We start from the raw sequence: 18,533 nt of genomic DNA, 5'->3' as shown, positions 1-18,533 counted from the left end.
TCATGCCGGAAATGAAGGGAAAGTTTGCGGATTTGCAAAAGTCTAGAAGTAGGTTAAACAACACTCCACTCCACAAGCCTGTTCCGCTTAAAGAATTCAGTTCATATTTAAGAAGCAATGAATATATAATCTTACCTGAAGTCCTTTTAAACCTCACAAGTTCTCCTCTCTGCCAGTGTATGGTGAGGTTTAAGCTGTTTCCAGCTCTCTTCTGGCCTTCTCTGCTCTCGCCCAATCGCAGCTCATAATTTCCCAAACGCCCCGCCCCCAGACACAACAGTGCACCAATCACAGGCCGGTATGACCATGCTTCAACAAAATAACTGACAAGTACAAGTGTCAGGAAAAAGAAAAAGAAATAGACAGAATCCCATATAATAATCATTCAACACCCTATACAAGAGCTACATGTGTAATTACATAATAGTTTTTTAAAAACTTTTACAGCATTTAGCAGACACTCTTGTCCAGAAGGTGAAAACATATCCTCGCACTAATGCAATAGGCTATGGGATATAATATAAAATAGGAGATCATGTGAGTCATTTCAGCATTAGGGTGCATCAGTTGCCCTCATCTCATCTCATCTCATTATCTCTAGCTGCTTTATCCTGTTCTACAGGGTCGCAGGCAAGCTGGAGCCTATCCCAGCTGACTACGGGTGAAAAGCGGGGTACACCCTGGACAAGTCGCCAGGCCATCACAGGGCTGACACATAGACACAGACAACCATTCACACTCACATTCACACCTACGGTCAATTTAGAGTCACCAGTTAACCTAACCTGCATGTCTTTGGACTGTGGGGGAAACCGGAGCACCTGGAGGAAACCCACGCGGACACGGGGAGAACATGCAAACTCCACACAGAAAGGCCCTCGCCAGCCATGGGGCTCGAACCCAGACCTTCTTGCTGTGAGGCGACAGCGCTAACCACTACACCAACGTGCCGCCCCCTTTCATAAAATCTGATGCATTTTTGTTTGGGTGTTCCTTTTCACCAATAAAGACATCCTGTAAAATTTTTTGACCATATTCAAAAGTCTAATGGTGGCACCATGAGGTTCATTTTTTTGCCAGAAAACGCTTATTTTATGTTTTCGCGTAAGGTTTGAATCACAATGTTGGACTCCATTTATTGATTTCTTGTGACCCAGATCATGTTAAGAACTTTTGCAAGGGATTGAGAAGCATTAATGTGATTCATAATACATTTGTATTGTTTAAAAGTAGTTGAATTCAATGAACAGCTAAAACTCAAACTGTGCTTGATAATATATTTAGAATATGTACTAAAAATGTGTATCTAAGATATTTGGTATACTCTATAAGGTGCCATAATGTTTCGTGAAAAGTGATCGAAATTTTGTCATAAAAGTCATAAAATAGCAGCTTTTTCCATAACTTTGAGCTCCTGGTGCCACCATTAAACTTTTGAATTTTGTCAAAATATTTCACACAGTGTGTTTTCTTACCAAAAGGAACATAAAAACAAAAATGCATCATGATCGGAGGAACTTTTCATTTTTAGGGGGCAACTGATGCACCCTATTCAGCATTGGGATTCAGCATGCAGCTGTATGTATGCTTCTTGTTCTGCCACAGGGGTGCCAGATCTTTTGAACAAGGAAGATGCTAAAGAGAAAGCGAGTTCACGTGGTCAAATAGACCAGTCTATGCAAATACCAGCCTGTAGCTTATTTGCACTGAGCTTGTGAACAAATGTTCCCAGAGCCAGTATATAAAATCTAAGTGTATGTGTTAACCAACACCCACACACATACACACACACACACACAGAGAGAGACACACACATTTTGCTTATGATCACTAATTGCACGCTATTATCTCAACCTAAGTGACATCCAAAGTATATGCAGTGGGTTTGGAAAGTATAAAGTATCCCCCTTCACTTTTTATTGTCTTTGTATATTTCTTTGAGAAGGTGAAAACATGACCAAGACTCTTCTAGCACGGTTATTGAGTTTGGCTGGACATCCAGCTCTAGGAAGAGTCCTGGTGTTTCCAAAATTCTTCCATTTCACAATCATGGCACACACTGTTCTAGTGGAAGCATTCAGAAGTGTGTAAATCCCTTTGCTCAGGTCCATGTTATGACACAATTTGATCACAGATGTCTACAGAGAGTTCTTTGTACTTCATGTCTTGGTTTCTGGTCTAACATGGAAAGTGAATTGTGGGATCTGATATACACACAGGCGTGTGCAGGCTGACTCCCATCAAGCTCTGGAGACATTTCCAGATGATCAAAATAACCAGGATGCACATCATCACAATTTGGAGTGCCTTAGTCAAAGGTCTGGAAACTTTCATTTTTTGATACATTTCCAAAAATGTTTTAAAAGCACAGGGTTTGTTTTTTTTTTTTTGCTATGTCATGATGCACTATAGGGTCATTCCACGTCAATTCAACCGGGGCCCGCGCACTTAGGTCTCAAAAAATTCTGAAAAAAATCACCAGATGTACCCATGTTGCCTAGGAGAAACATTGTAAATTTATTTGAATGTAAGATGTATACTTTCCATGTTACAGCCAGTAATTTTGTTCAGACTCTTTTTTTTGTCAAAGTTCACAAGCCCATAGCTCAAGAACTAAACCATGTAGGAGGCTCAAATTATAGGAATAGTATGTTGCAAAACTGTCATTTTGGGTCTGGATGATCCTGCATGGTCATAGCACTCCCGCAAAGATGATCAAAATTTTATTGAGAGCAATATGTTTTCTATAACATTAATGTAAAGAGTAAATAACCAAAGGCCAATTTTGCCCTGACATGATCACCTGAGAGTGCCTGTGCAGGGGTGGAGGTATCCTTTTCAATTTCAATGATTCAGTGATTTTACTCTCAATATTGAGAGGAACCACAGGTGCTGAATCATTCACTGAATCATTGAAATTGAAAAGGATACCTCCACCCCTGCACAGGCACTCTCAGGTGATCATGTCAGGGCAAAATTGGCCTTTGGTTATTTACTCTTTACATTAATGTTATAGAAAACATATTGCTCTCAATGGTGCATTTTGCCCATGTTCAGGGTAGAAAATAAAAAAGAAAGATTCGAGTAAGACAAGCCAAATTGGTGTTTTTAAAAAGAAGGGATCATGGAGAATAAAGAAAAAAACACTTAAAAAATCTGCGCACATTTCCACAAGGGGCAGCACGGTGGTGTAGTGGTTAGTGCTGTCGCCTCACAGCAAGAAGGTCAGGGTTCGAGCCCCGTGGCTGGCGAGGGCCTTTCTGTGCGGAGTTTGCATGTTCTCCCCGTGTCCGCGTGGGTTTCCTCCGGGTGCTCCGGTTTCCCCCACAATCCAAAGACATGCAGGTTAGGTTAACTGGTGACTCTAAATTGACCGTAGGTGTGAATGTGAGTGTGAATGGTTGTCTGTGTCTATGTGTCAGCCCTGTGATGACCTGGCAACTTGTCCAGGGTGTACCCCGCCTTTCGCCCGTAGTCAGCTGGGATAGGCTCCAGCTTACCTGCGACCCTGTAGAACAGGATAAAGCGGCTACAGATAATGAGATGAGATGAGATTCCCACAAGGTGTTACGGTGCTCTGAAAATTACATCCAAAATGATTTGTCAGACTTGTGAGGTCTTCTGTTCAAACACTGATAGAGTTTCCTTTCTGTTTATTGCTTTTTTTGAGACTGTTTCTACTTATCTCAATAAGGGAAAAAAAATCAAGAGCCTATGTTGGGTAAAAATATGTCTTCTGAAGGCCTAAACAGAGCACAGCCAAAAACTCCAATAAAATTTGGATCATCTTTGAGGGAGTGCTATGACCATGCAGGATCATCCAGACATAAAATGACAGTTTTGCTACATACTATTCCTATTTATGTACCAGCATGCAAAATTTGAGCCTCCTACATGGTTTAGTTCTTGAGCTATGGGCTTGTGAACTTTGACAAAAAAAAAGAGTCTGAACAAAATTGACCCCCCCCCCCCAGTAAAACTGGCTGTAACATGGAAAGTATACATCTTACATTCAAATAAATTTACAGTGTTTCTCCTAGGCAACATGGGTACATCTGGTGATTTTTTCAGAATTTTTTGAGACCTAAGTGCACGGGCCCCGGTTGAATTGACGTGGAATGACCCTATAGTGTGTAGATTAATGGCCAAAAATGTACTTTTAATCCATTTTAAATTCAATCTTTTACCTTTACACTTTTACCTGTTTTGTATATGTATCTGCCATTGCTCCTATTTTCCATTTTTATTTTATTTATATGAATAAAAACATAAGGCCGGGGCGGCACGGTGGTGTAGTGGTTAGCACGGTCGCCTCACAGCAAGAAGGTCAGGGTTTGAGCCCCGTGGCCGGCGAGGGCCTTTCTATGCAGTTTGCATGTTCTCCCCGTGTCCGCGTGGGTTTCCTCCGGGTGCTCCGGTTTCCCCCACAGTCCAAAGACATGCAGGTTAGGTTAACTGGTGACTCTAAATTGACCGTAGGTGTGAATGTGAGTGTGAATGGTTGTCTGTGTCTATGTGTCAGCCCTGTGATGACCTGGCGACTTGTCCAGGGTGTACCCCGCCTTTCGCCCGTAATCAGCTGGGATAGGCTCCAGCTTGTCTGTGACCCTGTAGAACAGGGTAAAGTGGCTACAGATAATGAGATGAGATGAGATTTTATTTATATGAATACAAACATAAGGCCGGGGCGGCACGGTGGTGTAGTGGTTAGCACGGTCGCCTCACAGCAAGAAGGTCTGGGTTTGAGCCCCGTGGTCAGCGAGGGCCTTTCTGTGCAGAGTTTGCATGTTCTCCCCTTGTCCGCGTGGGTTTCCTCCGGGTGCTCCGGTTTCCCCCACAGTCCAAAGACATGCAGGTTAGGTTAACTGGTGACTCTAAATTGACCGTAGGTGTGAATGTGAGTGTGAATGGTTGTCTGTGTCTATGTGTCAGCCCTGTGATGACCTGGCGACTTGTCCAGGGTGTACCCCGCCTTTCGCCCATAGTCAGCTGGGATAGGCTCCAGCTTGCCTGCGACCCTGTAGAACAGGATAAAGCGGCTAGAGATAATGAGATGAGATGAGACATAAGGCCTCTTAGAGGGGCCTTTAAAAAAATCAAACAATCCATACTAATTTCAGAGTCTTCATGAAAGGCTGAATAGATCCTGATCCTGACACAGAATGAAATTTTCACCTGCACTTCGTTCCCAAAAGCCCCTATAACAGCTTGCTGTGATGGCACACTTAATGAGACACGATGACAAAATCTCAGAGTGAAGTTTCTTCTTTATTCAGGGCCAGGAAAGTGTATACATAAATCTTCCAACTTTCTGAATCCAGAATTCTGAAATTTTTTAGTCACACATACAGACGTGGACAAATTTGTTGGTACCTTTACAGCTTGTTGAAACAATGCTTTATTCCTCCTGAAAAGTAATGAAATTAAAAGCAATTTTCTCGTGTATACTTGCTTGCCTTGGGTAGGTCACAGACTTAGGTCTTCCAGTGGCTATTGGCACATTGGGCAGCAAGTTTCCGCCACTTGGATTTGTCAGCGGCAGCTTCAACAGCCTTCTCCCAGGGGATGTTCATTCTCTTTAGATCCTCCTGGAAAGTCCTCCTCCATGTGATCTTTGGCCTTCCCCTCCTTCTCTTGCTGACTGGTGGTGTCCATGTTATGGCTGTTTTTGTATGGCGGTGGTCTGGCAGGCGCAAGATGTGGCCTGCGAGCCGTAGTCTTCTTTTGGCGACAGTTTCACTCAAAGGTTGTGATCTGGCCCTCTGCAATATTTCCTCATTTGTAACATGGTCCTGCCATCTCACTTTTAGGATCTTCTTCAGGCTTCTTTGGTGGAAGACATCCAGCTTTTTGCTTACATGGACTGAATGTTTCCAGGTCTCACTGGCATAGATAGCTGTGGGGATAACTATGCTGTTGTAGAGTCAGAGTTTTGTGTCACATTCTATGGTGTTTGCTGTCCAAATGGTGCTCATTCATTTGAATACCGTAGCTGCTTTACCAGTTCTGCATTTGACAGCAGGCTGTACTTCACCGTATGTCACAGAGTAAAGCAAAAAAAAAAGTGAGAAAAGAAATGATTTTTTGATTATTTTACAAAGATATTCGAAAATAGCCTGGACAAATTTGTTGGTACCCCTAGAAACCCCCTAGCTTGATGCTCTTTTGATTACAGTTGCAAATATTATTAAGAAGTTTAAGTTCCATGGGACTGTAGCCAACCTTCCTGGATGTGACTGCAAGAAGAAAATTCATCACAGATTGAACAGAAGGATCGTGATAACAGTAGAAAACGAGCCGAGGACAGCTTCTAAAGAGATAAAAGTTGAACTCCGAGGTCAAGGTACATCAATGTCTGATTATACCATCCACCACTTTTTCAGCAACAGCAGGCTCAATGGAAGGACTCCATTGTTGAAAGAAAAACTTTTTTAAAAAGCCAGACAGGAATTTATTAAAATGCAGATTGACAAGCCACAGTGCTTCTGAGAACGTGTCCTTTGGACAAATGAGACAAAACTCAAGCTTGGTGGTAAGTCACATCAGCTCTGTCCACAGAAGGAAAAATTAAGCTTTCAAAGAAAAGAACACCATACCTACTGTGAAACACAGAGGAGGCTTGGTTATGATTTGACACTGCTTTGCTGCATCTGGCACAGGGTGCACGGCACAATGAAATCTCAAGACTATCAAGGCATTCTGGAGTGAATCATACTACCCAGTTTCAGAAAGCTCTGTCTAAGTTGCAAGTCATGGGTCTTCTAACAGGATAAAGACCCAAAACACACAGCTAAAAACACCCAAGAATGGCAAAGAATAAAACACTGGACTCTTCTGAAGTTGTTAGGACTAGGACTGTTTTGGCCTCTAGAGGCCGCTGTTATTTCCTTTTCATGTCATGTTTATTTTGGCCTCTAGAGGTCGCCACTGTTCCTGTGTTTTGTGTTTGTGTTAATTGCCTGTTTAGTTCTGATTATCTTCACCTGTGTTCAGTTTAGTTTGTGTATTTATACCCCCTGAGTTCAGTCCTCTTGTCACGGAGTCTTTGTGCTGTTATGTTTATCTCCAGTTTCCTCTGTACCGTGTTCTTTATTTTGCATTTTGCTTTTCTTTTGGACCTAGTAGTTACTGTGTTTTTTGGATCTTCTGAGCTTTGGTATTTTTGCCTTTTCTTTTCTGTTTTTTTGGCTTTTGTTTTGTACTTTTGGATTTTTTATTTTTTCCCTTATATCTTCTGAGCGTTTTTGTATTTTTACTTTTTGGATATTTTTTGTACATATTGTAAATAAACCTTTTTTGATACTTTTTCTACTTCCGCCTCACATCTCTGCATTTGAGTCATCCCCCTGGTGGCCTAGTGGGGGTTTGCTGGATTATCACACCAACGAACCAGGTTCGAATCCCAGCCAAACCCTAACAGAAAGACTCCATCATGACCGACTCAGCAGAGGCTGCTTCAACTGTCTACCCGGCCAACCTTCAGGGAATTACGGCAGCTTTGACACGCTTCGGAGCGACCATGGACGCTCATGGACGTACGCTCACCAGCCAACGTGAGGCCCTTGCTCGCCACGAGGAACTGCTTCAGCAAATTGGGAAAACCCTGGCACAGCTGACATCTCTGCCTGCATCTCCTGATCCAGCTCCCGCTCCTGCTCCTCCTGCCATGCTGCCTTCTTCACCTCGCGAACCCAGCCTTCCTGCACCACAGAGGTATGACGGCAAGCACAGTGAGTGCCGAGAGTTCCTTACCCAGTATCAACTCACCTTTGAGCTTCAGCCTACCACCTACACTACGGATCGCCGCAAGATTGCCTTTGTGATCACCTTATTAGCTGGTAAGGCGCGAGCCTGGGCTACTGCTATCTGGCAAAGACAGGGACCTGAGTGCCTTGATTTCCAGCTGTTTTCTGAAGAGATGCTTCGGGTCTTCGATCAGGCGGACATCAGTACTGACGCAGCCCGAAAGCTCATGTCCATCCGGCAAGGAGGAAGCGTCGCAGATTACGCCATCTCGTTCCAGATGCTCGCAGCAGTAAGTGGATGGAACGAGACTGCCCTGGTGTCAGCCTTCCACCATGGTCTGTCTGACCCCATCAAGGACGGTCTGGCCTCTATTGGATGCCCAAGTGACCTCGAAACCCTCATCTCACATGCTATTCGTCTGGACAACAGGATGAGAGAACGCCACCAAGCCTTGAGCCCCCCCAGCCTCCCTACCTCTACCTGGAGACCGTCTACCTCCTTCAGTGACTGTCCAGAACCCATGCAAGTGGGTCGTACTCGCCTCTCCGCATCTGAGAGGGAGCGCAGAAGGAGGGACAAGTGCTGCATCTATTGTGGCAAGCCTGGTCACTTCCGAGCATCATGTCCCGAACTCTTGGGAAAAGGACCACCCCGTCCAGCCGAGGGAGGGTTGTGATGGGGCCTACCCTCTCTCCCGGACTCCCTGGCCAAGGAATCTACATCCCGGTCTCCATCTCCTGGGGTGAGTCTGTCCACTCTTGTCAAGCTTTGTTAGACTCAGGGGCGGCTGGGAACTTTATGGATATTCACTTCGCCCAAAGCATCAATATTCCGACTGCGCCTCTTGAAGTCCCACTGTCTGTGTCTGCCCTCAATGGCCAAGCGTTAGGTGATGGAAGAGTCACCCAAGTTACTTCTCCAGTCTTCCTCCAGTCTCAAGGTCACAAGGAAGAAATATCCCTGCACCTGATTCCTTCACCTGAGTTCCCAGTTATTCTAGGCCTTCCTTGGCTTACTCGCCACAACCCTCGCATAGACTGGGTAACAAGCCAGGTTGTGGAATGGGGCCCTGCATGCCATGCCTCTTGTCTGCTCTCTAGCTCTCCTGTGTCTCCTGCCAAGCCCCCTGATCTCACCGAGTTATCTCAAGTTCCCACAGAGTACTGGGATCTCAAGGAGGTATTCAGCAAGAGCAGGGCCGCCGTTCTTCCTCCGCACCGGGCCTACGACTGTGCCATCGACTTGCTCCCTGGGACTACCCCTCCTCATGGCAGACTGTTTTCCCTCTCTCAGCCAGAACGCAAGGCCATGGAGGAATACCTCAAAGACACCCTGGTCTCTGGGTTCATTCGACCCTCCACCTCACCTGCTGGTGCCGGCTTCTTCTTTGTCGGCAAGAAAGATGGGGGGCTCCGACCATGTATTGACTACAGGGGCCTGAACAAGATCACTGTGCGCAACCGATATCCCCTTCCGCTGATGTCCACTGCTTTCGACCTGCTCCAAGGCGCCACCGTCTTCACCAAGTTGGACCTACGGAACGCATACCACCTCATCCGTATCCGACAGGGAGACGAGTGGAAGACTGCCTTTAACACCCCGTCTGGGCACTACGAATACCAGGTGATGCCCTTCGGACTCACCAATGCACCAGCTGTTTTTCAGGCCCTAATCAACGACGTCTTAAGGGACATGATTAACCTGTACGTTTTTGTCTACCTCGACGACATCCTTATCTTTTCCAAGACCGTGCAGGAGCACCACCACCATGTCCGCCAGGTTCTCCAGAGGCTGCTACAGAACAATCTGTTCGCCAAGGCCCAGAAATGCGAATTTCATGTTCCCGAGGTCTCCTTTCTGGGATTTATTGTACGGACAGGCCAACTCCAAATGGACCCTGCCAAGACCCTGGCCGTCCGGGACTGGCCTACTCCCAAGTCCGTTAAGGAGGTTCAGCGGTTCTTAGGATTCGCTAACTTCTACCGCAAGTTCATCAGGAACTTCAGTTCTGTAGCAGCACCCATGTCAGACCTTACCAAAGGGACAGGTTGATCTTATGTCTGGTCTCCTCAGGCGGAAAAGGCGTTCAAAAACCTCAAGGACCGCTTCTGCATGGCACCCATTCTGGTCCTCCCGGACACCTCCCAACCATTCATCGTGGAGGTGGACGCCTCGGACAGTGGTGTCGGCGCGGTGCTCTCTCAACGTTCGGAAGGAAAGCTGCACCCCTGCGCTTACTTCTCCCACCGCCTGAGTCCTGCGGAGTCCCGGTACGATGTGGGGGATCAAGAACTGCTAGCAGTCAAACTGGCCCTTGAGGAGTGGAGGCACTGGCTGGAGGGAGTGCAACATCCATTCCTGGGTTGGACTGACCACAAGAACCTGGAGTACCTCCAGCAAGCCAAGAGACTGAACCCTCGACAGGCTAGGTGGGCCCTGTTTTTCAGTCAGTTTGACTTCACCCTCTCGTACCGCCCTGGCTCCAAGAACACCAAACCTGACGCACTGTCCAGGCTGTTCTCTGCCACTAACAGGGAGAATGAAGTCGGGCCTATTATCCCTGTGTCCCGGATTGTGGCCCCTGTCTGCTGGGGTATTGAGGAGGCTGTCCGACGAGCTCAACGCCAGGACCCCGGTCCTGGGACAGGGCCACCGGGCCTCGTGTACATCCCACATCAAGCCCGGGCCAAGGTTCTCCAGTGGGGTCACTCTTCCCCTCTCACCGCCCACCCGGGAGCTCGGAGGACCCTGGACTTCCTGAAAAGACGCTTCTGGTGGCCTAACATGGAGAAGGAAGTAAGGTCATTTGTCCTGTCCTGTGAGGTTTGCACCAGAACCAAGAACCCATGACAGCGTCCCCAGGGTCTCCTGCATCCTCTGACCATTCCCCGGCGTCCCTGGTCCCACGTGGCAGTCGACTTCATCACGGGTCTCCCTGAGTCACAAGGTAACACGGTCATTTTGGTCATAGTTGACAGATTCTCCAAGGCCTGCCGCTTCATACCACTGTGCAAACTCCCCTCTGCTCTTGAAACAGCGAAACTTATGTTTAATCATGTCTTCCGAGTCTTTGGTCTTCCACAGGACATCATCTCAGACCGAGGGCCCCAGTTCTCCTCCCGAGTGTGGCACGGGTTCTGCAAGGTCATTGGAGCCACTGCCAGCCTCTCCTCTGGGTTTCACCCACAGTCCAATGGTCAGACGGAGAGGCTCAACCAGGACCTGGAAACCACCCTGCGAGGCCTGGCTATGGATAACCCAACATCGTGGAGCACCTGGCTGCCATGGGCAGAGTACGCCCACAACACCCTGCAGTCATCGGCCACCAAGCTGTCACCATTCCAGTGCCAATTCGGGTTCCAGCCACCTCTGTTCCCAGACCAGGAGGAGGACGCGGGGGTGCCCTCGGTCAACCAATATGTGAGATGGTGTCGCAAGACCTGGAGCAAGGTCAGGAAGACCCTCATACAGACCTCCAGAACCAACCAGACTCAGGCCAACCGCCATAGAAGACCTGCACACGCTTTCCGCCCTGGGCAGCGGGTTTGGCTGTCCACTAAGGATCTTCCACTGCGGGTGGAGAACCGCAAGCTTGCTCCTCGCTACATTGGCCCCTTCAAGGTGGTGCGCAGGGTGAACCCTGTCTCCTACCGGCTCCAGTTGCCCTGGACTCTGAGGATCAACCCCACTTTCCATGTTTCCCTGTTGCGGCCCGTACTGACGTCTACGTATGCCCCTGCCCCTAGGAACACCCCCCCCCCCATCTTCCAGGGTCAGACTGTGTTCACTGTGCATCGCCTGCTTGACTCCCGCCGGGTCCGCGGCGGGTTGCAATATCTGGTGGACTGGGAGGGCTATGGTCCTGAGGAGCGCTGCTGGGTTCCTGCTCGGGATGTCCTAGATAAAGAACTGTGTCGGGACTTCCATTCAGCCCATCCGGATCGCCCTGGGAACGTCAGGAGACGCTCCTGGGGGGGGGGGGGGGGGTCCTGTTAGGACTAGGACTGTTGTTATTTCCTTTTCATGTCATGTTTATTTTGGCCTCTAGAGGCCGCCACTGTTCCTGTGTTTTGTGTTTGTGTTAATTGCCTGTTTAGTCCTGATTATCTTCACCTGTGTTCAGTTTAGTTTGTGTATTTATACCCCCTGAGTTCAGTCCTCTTGTCACGGAGTCTTTGTGCTGTTATGTTTATCTCCAGTTTCCTCTGTACCGTGTTCTTTATTTTGCATTTTGCTTTTCTTTTGGACCTAGTAGTTACTGTGTTTTTTGGATCTTCTGAGCTTTGGTATTTTTGCCTTTTCTTTTCTGTTTTTTTGGCTTTTGTTTTGTACTTTTGGATTTTTTATTTTTTCCCTTATATCTTCTGAGCGTTTTTGCATTTTTACTTTTTGGATATTTTTTTGTACATATTGTAAATAAACCTTTTTTGATACTTTTTCTACTTCCGCCTCACGTCTCTGCATTTGAGTCATCCCCCTGGTGGCCTAGTGGGGGTTTGCTGGATTATCACACCAACGAACCAGGTTCGAATCCCAGCCAAACCCTAACAGAAGTGACCTGATCTGAATCCTATTGAACATCTCTGGAAAGAGCTGGAACATGCAGTGTGGAGAAGGCACCCTTCAAACCTAAGACAGCTGGAGCAGTTTGCTCAGGAAGAGTGGGCCAAACTACCTGTTGGCAGATGCAGAAGTCTTATTGAGAGCTACAGAGATCACTTGTTAGCAGTGATTGCTGCTAAAGGTTGTGCAACAAAACAGGGGTGCCGCTAGGGGGGGAAGTTAGGACGATTCTAAGGGCCTGGCACTGACAGGGGGGCCTGTGAGGGATATTATCCTCATCCCCATTCTCATTATCTCTAGCCGCTTTATCCTGTTCCACAGGGTTGCAGGCAAGCGGGAGCCTATCCCAGCTGACTACGGGCGAAAGGCGGGGTATACCCTGGACAAGTCGCCAGGTCATCACAGGGCTGACACATAGACACAGACAACCATCCACACTCACATTCACACCTACGGTCAATTTAGAGCCACCAGTTAACCTAACATGCATGTCTTTGGACTGTGGGGGAAACCGGAGCACCCGGAGGAAACCCACGCGGACACAGGGAGAACATGCAAACTCCGCACAGAAAGGCCCTTGCCGGCCACGGGGCTCGAACCCGGACCTTCTTGCTGTGAGGCGACAGCGCTAACCACTACACCACCGTGCCACCGTGAGGGATATTAATACTATTTTAATAGTATTGCCTTGTGTAAGTTTTTGAAATAAAATATTTCATTTCATCTGTTAAAATATGCAAATTATACATGATTATGATTTGCTATAACATTTTCCTTGAATTATTTATGATATTGTCATTTCACCTCCGATTCTGGGAGCAGGACACGTGAAATATGTAGCTCCGTGTATGCACAGCGCCGCTATTAGCGCAGCTCACATCAGCTGGCAGTTTTTCTACGTGCGCAACAGAAGTGTACATTCTAGAAGTGTGTGTGTGTGTGTGGGGGGGGGGGGGGGGGGGGTTATTTTAAGAATTTTGACTTTTCCATGTTTTACCCCCCTAGAAATATGGAGATGGTCCATCTATGTGGGAAAATGTCAAATTTTATTAAATTGAACCTTGCTAACCCCCCTGTACATACCCTCTGAAAGTTTCCATTCTTACAATATGACAAAATACATTACAGTGCTGTTTGATATTAGAATGCTGCTTTTTTTAATGTGTTTTAAAGTTATCGATGAATGCGAACCTCTTCAGGTATGCCACTAGGTACGACTACAACATTTTTAGTGCAGATGATCATTATTTTAAGCTTAGTGGTAAGTAACCTTACATTCAAGTAAATTAAACATATGGTAATTCTGCTCTTTTTCAGCAAGTTTTAAAGTTATTGATGAATGTCACACTCTTCAGTAATACCTCAAATATGAACTATTTTTAAGCACAGAGGATCATTACTTAAGGTTACTAATTTAGTTTTAAGAACCAGTATGCACAAATGATTCATATCTGAATTATATCTCCCAATGTATTAAATAGTCATTATTTGTATTCTTGCAGGTAAGTAATGGCTTCTGTTGCAACACGGTCAAAAGCTAAGAAGATACTAGGTGTAGTAGAGTACATAGAGCAGGCTGAGTTCCCTTCTGGGATGCTTCCAACAGGGAAGGACATCATTCAGAATATGCTCTATCTGCTGTGGCCGAAGCGTGCTGGTCAAGCACAGAGATCCAGGGATGCTGCTGCTCAGTTGCTGGCAAAACTTGTTCAAGAGCACTGGTTATTTTGTAACTTATACACCATCCACACCAGACATATAAAGAAGCATATCTTGAAACTTTATGGAGAATTTGTTACTCTGATTCAAACCCATAAACAGAGACAAAATGAGGGTTTCTAACAACTCTTTTTGTGAGAAATAAATGTTATTACTGTGATTTTTGATATTATATTTAAGAGTTATTTCCATTAAGGAATGCTTATATTAGTGAAAAAGGCAGTTTTTGACTATTTGGAGGGGTTATTAACTTCAGAGGGTATGTACAGGGGGGTTAGCATTTTTCAGTTGGCCAAATATTGGTATTTCCATACTTAGATAGATCATCTCCATATTTTGGAGGGGGTAGAAAAAATTTTTTGGTCTAACACCCCCCACTAGAAATTGTTAAGCAGGAGCAGGTGTGATGGTGGTGAGATAAATTATGAAGTACGGATATCAAAAACGGAAGGAGAAGCAGCAGAAAGCTGAAAGGGAGAAAAAGGGTCGACAATTGGTGACTCAGTTTTTCCCAAAGACACTTGATGCCATTACAACGTGCTAGCTAATGATAGACTAGCAGATTTCATTTTAACCTAGTTGGAATATCAAGACAACACTTTTCAATAAGCAGTGCAGTGTCATTTTATTTAAATACTTCATGTTTATTGCCATGGAAGAGCAGATGAATGTAATGTAGAAGGTCTGCACAGAACTAGCTAAACTTGTGCAATAAACTAGCCTACTGGGCTAATACGTGAGATAAAATATTAGGCTAGCCTACATGATACTGGTGCTAATAACTGGTTTCAAAACTAATGAAGTGCCCTCAACATACACAGATTCAGCCTCAGGAATAGGACCCCAGCCCTCAACCCAAATCCCAGTTGAAGGAGGAGGTGAGCAATACATCCATGAATAAAGGAATTAGTGTTAAAAGCTATTTTAATTGCTAGGCTACAGTAAGCAGCATTAGACTATTAAGACTTGCATTAAAATGAAAAGACATTTCTTTTCTTTTATGAGCAACTATTCTTAGGTGACTTAGTATGGAGTTCATTCAATCAAAATGTTCATGTGTTGAGAGAACTTGCATGCATTACTGTCTCAGTAGTATCTCAGTGGATTTATAACAGATTCTGTATTATGCACATTATGGATACTTCAGAGCCAGGGCCCTCTTCAGGCCATGATGCAGCAGCCAGAGAGGAGGCCAGAGGTGTTCAAATGCAGGAAGAGGAGAGGGCGAGTAACAGCAGCTCAGGTGATGATGAGGAAGAAGCAGCAGTGAAGAGTAAGGAACAGGCTGAGTTAAGGGACACTGCAGAGACTGAGCAGCATGCAGAATCAGAGGATCTGCTGTCTGCTGATCCAGGGTTGTGGCCATCTAATTTAAGTGATAGTGACAGGGCAGCTATTGTCAGAAAATTAGCTTTTACTGATGAAAAACAAATGCAGAAAGATTCAGAGGGAAAGCCATTTCCAGATTACCTGAAGTACACCAAAGCAGCAAATGGCAGAGAAAAAATGAAAAGGGATTGGCTGATTTACAGTGAGAGTGCAAATGCACTGTAAAAAACTAGTGTAGATATTACGGTGCATCAGTTGCCCTCACTTTCATAAAATCTGATGCATTTTTGTTTGGGTGTTCCTTTTCACCAATAAAGACATCCTGTAAAATTTTTTGACCATATTCAAAAGTCTAATGGTGGCACCATGAGGTTCATTTTTTGCCAAAAAAAAAAAAAAGCTTACCATATTTTATGTTTTTGCGTAAGGTTTGAATCACAATATTGGACTCCATTTATTGATTTCTTGTGACCCAGAGATCATGTTAAGAACCTTTGCAAGGCATTAATGTGATTCATAATACATTTGTATTGTTTAAAAGTAGTTGAACAATGATTCAATGAACAGCTAAAACTCAAACTGTGCTTGATAATATATTTAGAATATGTACTAAAAATGTGTATCTAAGATATTTGGTATACTCTATAAGGTGCCATAATGTTTCGTGAAAAGTGATCGAAATTTTGTCATAAAAGTCATAAAATATCAGCTTTTTCCATAACTTTGAGCTCCTGGTGCCACCATTAAACTTTTGAATTTTGTCAAAATATTTCACCCAGTGTGTTTTCTTACCAAAAGGAACATAAAAACAAAAATGCATCATGATTGGAGGAACTTTTCATTTTTAGGGGGCAACTGATGCACCCTAGTAGTTATTCATCAAGGCATACATTTGATCACATACAGTAAGTCAATAAATGGAGGAAACAAAGGAATACATTTTGTAATCCTGATTTCTCTCAACAAAAACATTTGGATTGAATGAACTCCATAGGCTACTGAGTGGCCTAAAAATAGTTGCTCATAAAAGAAAAAAAAAAAATATATATATATATATATATATATATATATATATATATATATATATATATATATCATGGAATTTTCATTTTAAGGCAGCAGTCTATTCAGTTGAATTCTGACAGTTCTGCATTTAAAATGTTCATATACCAAATAATTGTATCACCTAAACTTGCTAGGTAGCTGATCACATGCATAGTAAAGTAAAAGTCCCAGCCCAAAACAGACTTCAAATTCAGTTGCTTGCGCTTGAAAATTTTACCGGGGGGGCCCTAAATTGTAATCTTTCATAGGGCCCAAGATTTCTAGTGGCGCCCCTGCAACAATTTTTGTTGATGCCATTTTCATTTTTGTTATGTAAAATATTAATCCATCCATCATCTGTAGCCACTTTATCCTGTTCTACAGGGTCACAGGCAAGCTGGAGCCTATCTCAGCTGACTATGGGCGAAAGGCGGGGTACACCCTGGACAAGTCGCCAGGTCATCACAGGGCTGACACAAAGACAAACAACCATTCATGCTCACATTCACACCTACGGTCAATTTAGAGTCACCAGTTAATCTAACCTGCATGTCTTTGGACTGTGGGGGAAACCCATGCAGACAGCATGCAAACTCCACACGGAAAGGCCCTCGCCAGCCGCTGGGCTCGAACCCAGGACCTTCTTGCTGTGAGGCGACAGTGCTAACCACTACACCACCGTGCCACCCTGTAAAATATTAATTTGAAGCAAAAAGTAAAGTCTGATTTGTGTTAAACATGGAATAAACAATGATAGATGCCATTAAGTTTTGTCAGTTTCCAGTTATTTTAGAGATAGTTGTGGGGTTTTTTTCATGGAAGGGTACCAACAAATTCATCCACATATGTATTAAACACACAAATTACATGATTTATTTTTACTTTGTTACAGTGCTAGAAATCACAAGATCCATCCATCTATCCATTATCCATAACCGCTTATCCAGTGCAGGGTTGCAGGCAAGCTGGAGCCTATCTCAGCTGACCATGGGCGAGAGGTGGGGTCCACCTTGGACAAATCGCCAGGTCATCACAGGGCTGACACATAGAGATAAACAACCATTCACACTCTTATTCACACCTACAGTCAATTTGGAGCCACCAATTAACCTAACCTGCATGTCTTTGGACTGTGGGGGAAACCGGAGCACCCAGAGGAAACCCACGCAGGCATGGGGAAAACATGCAAACTCCTCACAGAAAGGCCCTCACCGGCCGTTGGGCTTGAACCCAGAACCTTCTTGCTGTGAGGCGACAGTGCTAACCACTACACCACCATGCTGCCTGAAATCACATTATTATTATTAGTCTATTTGACCGGTCGCTTATACAGAAGCTGAATAACTCAAAAGCAAATAGGTATGTAGGTAATGCCAACTTGGACCTAATGTGTTCCATGTTCTGAAATTTTTATTGTCTGTAATAAATAGCCAAAACATTATTGTACATGTTTAAATAAGCTTAATATCTGAATAATTTTATGATCAGAGGAGCTTTTTAAAATTTATTTTACAGTTAAGAGTCCGGGCAGCACAGTGGTGTAGTGGTTAGTGCTGTCGTCTCACAGCAAGAAGGTCCGGGTTCGAGCCCGGTGGCTGGCGAGGGCCTTTCTGTGCGGAGTTTGCATGTTCTCCCCGTTTCTGTGTGGGTTTCCTCCGGGTGCTCCGGTTTCCCCCACAGTCCAAAGACATGCATGTTAGGTTAACTGGTGACTCTAAATTGACTGTAGGTGTGAATGTGAGTGTGAATGGTTGTCTGTGTCTATGTGTCAGCCCTGTGATGACCTGGCGACTTGTCCAGGGTGTACCCCGCCTTTCGCCCGTAGTCAGCTGGGATAGGCTCCAGCTTGCCTGCAACCCTGTAGGACAGGATAAAGTGGCTAGAGATAATGAGATGAGTTAAGAGTCCCTGGCTGCAAAAAAGTATGAAAGTTTTAATATTAAGCAAGGTAAAAGAATAAAGAATAATAATCACAGCACAAAGGTGTGGCAAGCTGTGCAGAGCCACAGCCAATCACAATCAATATTGCTGTGCAGAGAAATTGTGTTTTTAATTAAATAAATGACTAATAGGGTGCATCAGTTGCCCCCTAAAAATGAAAAGTTCCTCCGATCATGATGCATTTTTGTTTT

The 18,533-nt window shown here is 44.9% G+C and overlaps 1 protein-coding gene across 2 annotated transcripts in view; it reads right to left on the bottom strand.

Moving 5' to 3' along the window:
- Window positions 1-242, bottom strand: part of pbxip1b (pre-B-cell leukemia homeobox interacting protein 1b) — a 39,611-nt gene extending 39,369 nt beyond the window's left edge. For both annotated transcript variants that reach the window (XM_060921465.1, XM_060921466.1), the window contains exon 1: window positions 136-242. The gene's annotated coding sequence lies outside the window, so the exon portion shown is untranslated. The remainder of the gene's footprint in view (window positions 1-135) is intronic.
- Between the last annotated feature and the right edge of the window lie 18,291 nt (window positions 243-18,533).

The sequence above is a fragment of the Neoarius graeffei genome, chromosome 5 (genome assembly GCF_027579695.1).
Source record: "Neoarius graeffei isolate fNeoGra1 chromosome 5, fNeoGra1.pri, whole genome shotgun sequence".
NCBI lineage: Eukaryota > Metazoa > Chordata > Actinopteri > Siluriformes > Ariidae > Neoarius > Neoarius graeffei.
This window is presented reverse-complemented; position numbering and strand designations above follow the sequence as displayed.